The sequence below is a fragment of the Chenopodium quinoa genome, unplaced genomic scaffold (assembly GCF_001683475.1).
Source record: "Chenopodium quinoa cultivar QQ74 unplaced genomic scaffold, ASM168347v1, whole genome shotgun sequence".
Classification (NCBI taxonomy): Eukaryota; Viridiplantae; Streptophyta; class Magnoliopsida; order Caryophyllales; family Amaranthaceae; genus Chenopodium; species Chenopodium quinoa.
This window is the reverse complement of record NW_018743792.1, coordinates 4,464,829-4,473,962: the sequence shown is the minus strand read 5'-3', so window position 1 is coordinate 4,473,962 and position 9,134 is coordinate 4,464,829.

The following is a 9,134-nucleotide window of genomic DNA, read 5'->3' as shown; positions in this document are numbered from 1 at the left end:
AGTTTTTTCCACAACATAAAAACACGCGTCTCAAGACTTGAGGAACGTGTCTAAATAGGTGCAGCTTCAGTTAGGGCTGCTCTTTATACAGAGGGTGGTCGGACACCCTAAACATATTTGCTTCCAATGGGGGTCGTCTAGCCCTGATGGTTCGACACGTCTTGTGGACTCGTTAAGCTAACGTCTTGAACAAATAAGGGGTTCTACCATTCTTGGCGGGAGTGATCGGGGGATAATAGGTCGTTAGTTGATGAGTGACATTTATGTTACCCTTAGGGGTAGTGTATTGGTCTCTTTTCTCCTGTTTTTCTTAGGTTTTTCTACCTCTTTTCTCCTCTTATGGCTTCCTTTTTTTTTATGGATGAAAAGTATGCTTATTTGCGCTTGTTTTGATAATCTTTATGCATAATTTTATCATCCCCATACTCTTGTGATCTTTTCTATCTTTTGCAGGTTCCATGGCGGTCCTAAGCACGGTAGGAGGCCCCCTTGGCCAAGTATGGAGGCATGGACAAAGACAAGAGGAGCAAAAGGGAAGGAGAGGAAGCAAGAAGAGGAATTTCAAGAGGAGGTGTGGCCGAAACTCTAAGAGGTTCGGTCGAACCAAGGTGTGGTCAAACTTTTGAAAAGTTCGACCGAACCTCCAAGGCTGTTTGAACCAAGTTTTCAGCATGTTTACAGGAGGGGTCGAACCAGGAAAGTTCGACCAAACAAGGATCAGGGAGGTTCGACCGAACCTACCATGAGTTCGGCCGAACCTACCGTGAGTTCGGCCGAACCTACCCTGAGTCCGACCGAACCTACCCAGAGTTCGGTCGGACCTTTTCACGTTTCAGCTGACTTTTTGCGGAGCTTCCTAAGTAATTTTGTAAGGGGTATAAATAGATTTTTTTTGCTCATTAAAGAAAGGATTTTTTTTCAGTTTAGAATAGATTTTAGGTTAGTTTTAGGTTTTAGAGAGAGAAACTCTCAAAATTTTAGAGAGAGAAAGTGAGGAGCACAATGGTTTTCATGGATTTTGGATAATCAAATGAGGAATTTGAAGATCTCCATCTTATATTAGTGAGCATTTCTTACTTTCTCTTCTCTTATTTCTTTATTTAGTTGCTTTCATTATGCTGAGTAGTTTCCCTTCTACTAGTTGTTGAGTGAGGCTTTGTAATGATTATTTGAGTTATTTGACGTAAATTTGATGATAATTGTGTGATTAAATTGATTGAATTGATGTTGGCATGTTGTTTGTTTTAGATTGGATTGATCTCCCATGATAGCACACTTAATTTCATATTGGTTTTAGTTTGACAAGGGATTGTGAATTAGAATTGATATATTTGATTGCATTTTGGGTAATTTTCTTCTATGCACCTAGTCAATGAGGGATCTAGGCTAAGAATTTGAGAGATTACTTTTGAGTGTAGTTAATTCTCATTATAATTCTTTCTTTGCATGATTGATTATCAAATGGATTCTCATTAGCTTATTAATTGTTCTAAGTGGATCTTTTCCCCTAGTAGACTTTATCATACCTTGTTCTTTATATGTGTTTTAGTGTATTTGTAGTGTCCTTTATCCGTAAATCGACTTCGGCATAGCTTAGGCATTAGATTAAGAACAATCTATCATTACCGTTCCTTGTGATTCGACTCCGAACTTACCACTAGACTTGTTTAGGGGTAGTTTTAGGATTTATAAATTTATTTGATTGAGTGTGGAATGTGCGACCATTCTAACGCCCATCAAAATGGCGTCGTTGCCGGGGAACGATGTCAATGCTTGATTGTTTTTGATTGCTTGAGTCTAGGTCTTTGTCTATACTTTTTTTATTTGTTTATTTATTTTTTGTTTGTTTGATTGTTTTTGTTAAAAAAATTAAAAAATGGCATGTTTCTCATTTCCTCAATATGATAATGAGCCTTTTTGTGATTATTTCAATAGACTTGAGGGACTTGTAGATCGTAATTGTTATAGTCTTTGGGAGGCTTCTGAGATTTGTTATTTTGGTTTGAATAAGCAAACTAGGGATATTGTTGAAAGCATGTATAATGGTGAATTTAAAGCATTATCAACTGATGATGCTTGGGATTTTTATGTATGGTTTGCTAGGGATGTTTACAATAAGGGTAATCATGTTTCTAATATTGATGTGCAATGTGTCGATTCTTCTAATGTTAGCATGCATTCCCATGATTTGTCACATGATCTCATTAGTGAACCTAGAACAAATGATTTCAACTCTATTTCCCCTATTGTTCATGATGATGAGGTGCATTCCAATGTTGATGAGCATGGTGTGTTTCATTATTCTTCATTATTTAGCATGCCTTCTTGTGATGTACCTTTTTCTCCCAATAATGAATCTTATATGCTTGATTGTGCCCCCTCTCCCCGTGATGATGATTATACTCATCCTTCTAAAGTTGATGCTTACAATCTTGGTTGTGATCCTTCTCCCCTTGTTAACCCTCAATTTTCTTCATCCTGTGAGTGTCCGATTGATTATTTAGAATCCCTTATTAGGTGTGTTGAGCTTGATTCTAATTTTGGGCCAAGTAAGGAGTTGTTTTTAAATTCTATGAGAAGTCAATTGGAGATGATGAATAGGAGTGAAGAGCGTATTGAGGAGGTAATAAGGAGAAAGGAAGAGCTAGAAAGACAATTGTCATCTTTGTTGCATGATCTTGAATCTTTCAAATCCCATGTGTGTATTGAAGATGATGATGATGATGTTTTCGTGCAATCAATAGATTGTGAGGAAGACAACAATGAGCTTTTGAGTGAAGGAAAGAGAGTTGAGAGTGAATTAAATGATGATTTTATGAATCAAAACCCTCTTTGTTATTTTGACCAAGTGCATGTTTGTGATTCCTCTATTCATGAGTATTTGGACTCATTTGAGATTATGTCCCATTTATTTTGTGAGGTTCAAATGAAAAATAATGACATTTTGAGTGAGTTCATTGAGAATGCTTCATGGGAAAGAGATGAATTTGAGATGAATTTGCATCCATTCATGCATGGTTTTGAGATCTTAGGCTTTCAGATTTCTAAGGGAAATGTTGTTTATCGTCGTGATAGGGAATTTGAAGATGAGGTTGTTTCTCTTGGAGATTGGTTGTTTGAGGGAGATGTAGATCACGAGTGTTCTTCTTTTGAGAATTCAATGATTAATTTTCATTCCCTTATAAGTGATGAGAGGCAAGGTGGTGAAAATGAGATCATTTGTGAGACCATTTCTCCTATCCCCCCACGTCATCATATTCCATTTTCAAGAAAATTTGATCATGTTCCCTCTTATCCCATGTCACTCCCTTCTTTTCTCAAAGAGCCTATTGGGGACCCTCTTTCTATTTGTGATCTTCAAGCTCCCCACTCATCGATTATTGAGGAAAAGGGTGATTTTGCCACCAAAAAACATTTTAAGGAGAGTTTGCCTTCCTTTTCTTTTTCTTCTTCTTCTTCTTCTTCTTCTTTTGTTGAATTTTCTTTTGATTCTTCTTCTTCTTTTTCTTGGCATCTCTCTCCTCATTTGCGTGCAATATCCTTGTTGCACGTTATCTTCCCGTCATTTTCCTACCTTCTTTCTTATGAAATGTGTAGTAGTGCATTTGATAAGCTCTTACGATCCTTGCAATATTATTTACTAGAGCGGTCAAGCTTGGACCTTAAGCAAGCCTTTCTCGGGAAGTAACCCGTGTTTATTGCTTTCATTTTTTTTTTTTTTTAGAATAGTTTTTGGCCTAATGGAAATGTTTGTGTGCTTGGTGCTAGGTACATAACTTAATATACTCTTATGCATTGGTTTGGATCAAGAATCAAGGAAGTTTGACTCCACTTTTGCTAGCACATGGAAAACAAGATTCAATTTTAGAGGTAGTCGGCTTCAAGAAGGTTTAATTGGGTCATTTGCGGGTACTATACCCACCTAATATCCGGTAAAATCCTTCCTTGCTCTTGCTCTAATGATTTGTGACTTGTTGGACATATGTTGGTTGGTTGGATGACTTTCTTTCTTTTCTCCTCTTATGGATTCTTTGGTTTAAAGTTTGAGCATGTTGCCTCATTCAAGCTTGGGGGAGGGTATTCTATCATGTTTGGTGGAATTTTGATTCATATATTCCATGCACATTTGTATATGCATTTCAATTTTCTTTATTTTGAAAATTCCAAAAAGATTTTGTTTCTAGCAAGGCAAATTTGCAATGTGTTTTGTTTTGTTCTTACTTTTGACATAATATGCTTGGACTTGTATTCTTGAATGTCTTTATTCCTAAATTATAAAGGTATGCACGATTTGAGAATGTGTTAGGTTGACTCTAGGATATGATATGCTAAGGTAGTTGTTAAGAACTTTGAGACCATGAAGCCCTAGTTCACTTGCTTGTGGTAAGATGCAGTTGCTCTCTATGGTGGATATGAAATCAAGAGTTAGTTATTGCTATCCCTAGTGAGGTAAATTGTTCAAGCCTTCATCATACTTTGTTGAGCGGCATATTTGGATCCTTGGCTATTGCATTCTCGTATCTAGAACTTGACTTTTAGCTCCCAAGATCGCGACCGTGCCACTTTAGGGGATGACAAAGGAATTTCTCTTTTTATAGGATAGATTTTCTATTTTTGAGTTTAGTTTATATTTGCCCCTCTTGCTAGCCCTTTTGAGCCATATACCTTCTTTTCTCTAGCCACAATACAAGCCTTGAAGCCTTGGTTTCACTTTCTACCTTCAGTTTTGTGAAGCAATTTAGTTTTCGAGCTTGTTTTATTATTTATGGTGCAAGTTTAGAATTATGAGTTTATTTGCAAAGCAAGTATGTGTTGTATATAAGTTTGTGCATAAAAGCAAATGCATTTTGAGAAAAAGTCGTCCAAAGTTAAAGAGGCAAGGAATTTTAAATGAAAAAAAAATAAAAAATATATCGAAAAAAAAGGTAAAAGAAGAATGAAAAGCAAAAAATGATTTTGTTATAGTTGTTTTTTTTTCCCTATTTTTGTTAGTTTTTTTTAAATAAGCTTGGGGAAATTTATTTTATGAGCATAGTTGGTACTTTTTTTTTGGATTCGTTTGGATCTTGTGGAAAAAGTTCCACCCGAGCTTCACATGTAGGTTTACCACCAATTTCAAAAGTTTTCCACACCTTTACTCTCCTAGCCTGTGTATTAAAACCTAGAAAGTCCTTTTGATCCTAGAGGGTTAAGTCATTTAGTGGTGGCAGGAAATAGGAATCAAGCCTATAGAGCGAGTTTGCATAGCCAAGATGTTGGGTAACCTTCTCATGTTTTGAATTTCTTACTTATTTTCTGGTTCCTTCGTGGAATCATGAGAAGCTAACTTGAAAGTGGATTTGAAACTTGTAGAGAGGTTGTGGTTTGATTAGTTGGAACAAAAGGTGGAATATGTTTCTGTTAGTTCTCTATGCTTAGTGATTAGGGGATTTTTCCCCACCAGTCACCATCTGACAAGTGGACCAATCAGGTTCCGCCATGTGTCCGTCACATGGGCCAATAGGAGCCTGCCACGTGTCAAGCAATGATCCGTCCACCATGGACCAATTACGACACGACGCGTGTCCTTCCCATGACACCTGGGATAACCGGTCACCTAGGCCCAACTTCCGAGGGAAACGCAATCAGCCCAAGGTTAACCTAAACCTAGATTGGCACGTTTCCCGAGGTTATAAATACCTCCCTTAATCCTCATTAAGGGAGAGGACAGACTGATCACGCTAAAAAAGAAGATTACCTACATTAAACACTCTCACCTAGAGAGACCCAATCACTTTAATTTCCGCATTATTTACTCCTTAAACAAGTACTAACTTGATCGTTGGAGGCGGAGCTCCCACCACAAGGAGTCTCCGTTGTTTTGCAGGTACAGGCGTCCGGTTCCAGTCTCGGAATTGTAACTCTCCCGCAGGACATCAGAAAACCCCGAAACATTTGGCGCCGTCTGTGGGGAGAGTACTTCTGAGATGGAATCCAAGTCTGTACCGACTCCTGAAGAGAGGCGTCCCCTAGACGACCCTCAAGTTCAGTCGGACCACGATACTGAGAATGAATTTGAAGTTGAAGCTCACACAGCTTCAGACGGGACCCTAAGGGCCCGACGTACCCGTCATACCGAAAGGAGAGAACGGGAACATCATCAAACTGGAAGTGAGCTAGCAGGCGCACCGCCTGTTCGGGAGTAGCCGACTGATGGGTCTGCTCCCATCACAAGGAACGAACTCATGACCTTCATGAGGGACTTCAAGGGAGAAATTCAAGAGTTGATCAACAAGAAGCCGCCTGCTCTGGACAAGGAGCAGTCGGCTAAGAAACCCTCCACTTCACTGAAGAGGAAACCAGTTCAAGGGCGAGAGGCGACCCCTCATCCTAAATCTAGGAAGTGGGAGCCTCCTGCCCTTGATTTCACAAAATACCGTTTTCCTACTCCAGGAAATAGGAAACATGTTCGTCATATTCAGGCGGACGGGTCGAGGAAAACATACACAGACGCTCGGCTACTGCTAGAGCAGAAGAAGAGTGACCGATTGTCAGAGTCGGCCTCTACTTCAAACTTCCAACACAGTCTGCGAAATACCTCGATGAGGCATACTCAGTCGTATCATGAGAGTCAGTCAGGCGGCACCTCCCGTCAGTCCGGCTATCATAGCGACCAGGCGGTACCAAACTTACCGTTTGTACCGCAACAACAGTATTTTTTACAGCCACCTCCGTTTGGTGGACATGCAGAAAAAAACGTCCAACCTATGGACTGGCAGCTACGGTTGCTTAGACTTGGCGAACAGCCGTCGGCCTTCTCCAAGGAAATTACTGAAGCCGCTCAGCCGGCCAAAGTGAAAAATGTATTAGTAGGCGCCTATGACGGCACTCCTAACCCAGAAGACGATCTGATGGCATTCACCAACCTGATGTACCTTCAAGGGTTGGATGATCCCACTTGGTGCAAGTGTTTCCCAGCGACTCTCAAAGGAATCGCACAACAATGGTTCGGCAACCTGCCGACTGGTTGTGTAAATAGCTTTAGGACGCTTGCTTACTTATTCACCTCCAACTTCGCCATGAACATCCCTGCGAAGAAGACGACCCTTGATTTAGGAACTATTCAGCAGGGCGAGAAGGAGGGTCTTCGTTCTTACATCAGGCGGTTTAACCTGATGAGAATACAGATTCAAGGGTTACCGGATGAAGTAGCCTATACTGACTTTTTTAGAGGTCTCAAAGACGGGTCGACCTTCAAATTTGATTTAGTCCGAAAGAGGGTGGCTGCTAGTTTTGGGCTTGCGGCATCATAGCAGGCCTAGCCGAGAGCAAGGCCGCCAGCTAGGCAAGCCTTGAGGCCCAAGGCATGTGGCCAGTCTTCCCTGTGTTGACCAAATTTGTGAGTTGGTGGGTTTATGCTTGTTCTTCAAGGATGGGTATATGGTCCTTACCTACTCTGTCCCTTATGTTGACACTTGTCATTTGATTATTGTTTCATAGAATTTAATTTAATTTAGAATTAGATTAAATCTTATATTTGCTTTTTACCAACTATCCTACATTGAAAGATGATCGGAATTCTTGTGGAGATTTCCCTATAATTATCAATCATGGGGTATTGGGATTTTCACTTATGTTGGTGAACTTTAAGGGATCTTCACAAGCGAGAAAACCTTTGTTCGTAAAATCTACGTGATTTTTGGTGTAGCCCCGACTAAGCTTCGGGGTAGGCACCGGTTACGGTTCGGTAGCGAGGGTATGAGCTGTTGGAGGTTATCGCACTTGCGAAACTTGATGTTTTCAAGTCCGAGCTCAACGGTTGAGCGAAGCACACTACAATGGTGAGCATTCTTTCTCTCTCTTCTATTATGTTTATGTTTATTTTTCATGCTTTTATATATGTTGTAATTATTATGCATGCAATCCGATTATTGGGTTTTGTTTCCGCGCGGTGTCGGACAATGCAAAACCTAACTGTAAGTTCTCTTGTTTGATAACTAGTCCACTTTGACGTTGTCAAACGTCTGCCGTACAAGGAAATTATAAAGGCATCACTTGGGTGGCTAGGGACTCTTAGTAAGGGAAGCAATCAATGCAAGACTGGGAATGTCCACCTATTAACTGTAGGGAACATGTCTTTTTTGTTTACAAGGCCTCTCTGATCGCTGGATAATAGGTCGTGGTCTACTATCCTAGATCAAATCAACAATTTATATTCCTAACCTAACTCTATCAAGTTCACACTAGATAGTGGTAAGCTAGGGTCGAACCACAAGGACTAAATGTTTTAATTTGAGCTAATTAAACTAGTAGGAAGGTTGTGCGATAGAGAGAGAAACAACTAAAACACTACTTAAAGCAATTAACAAGATACTAGGGAAAGGGGAATCGAATTACATTAATGAATTCAATAACAAGATGTAATTAGATGATCATGATTTCAATTATTAACTATTAACACACTCAACTCATTCCCACACAATTACGCTTGCTAATTATCCTACTAAGCTAGTTCACTCCCCGGTAACTAGCCTAGCAAAGGTATGGAAGAATCTAGACTCTAAATCAACTCACTTCCGCACAATTGATTGAAAGTACAATGAAGACCCTAGAATTAATTACCTAAAAAGATTCTAGTTAATGGAAGCATCATCCAAACACAATAATTATGGATCAAATACATACTAATCACAACCAATCACTCAAATCATCAACATAACCTTCATCCATTTCCCTAGAACAAATACTAAGTAAACATAATGAAGAAAGACATGGAAAACAAGATAAAACTAGAATTAAAGCAAGAATCAAACAAGCAAAATAATTAAATACTCTAATCAACAATGCATTAACAAAATAAGAATTAAACAAACCAATGAAGGTGAGAGAAATTTAGAAAATCTCATTGAATAATAGTAAACAGAATCCACAAAATTGCTTCTTGAAGCTCTCAAATATCCATTGAAATCCAAGCTTTGTCTCTCTAAAACTACTCCTAAAACTTAAGAGAGAAAATCCCAATATAAGCCTAATCCTTATTAGGGAGAGAGAAAATGTAAAAACTTTTTTCCTAAAGTCTAAACAAGGTCGTCCTATTTATATTACAAGAAGAAAAGAAGGAAATCTAGAAATTAAGATCGAAAAAAAAAAAAGAA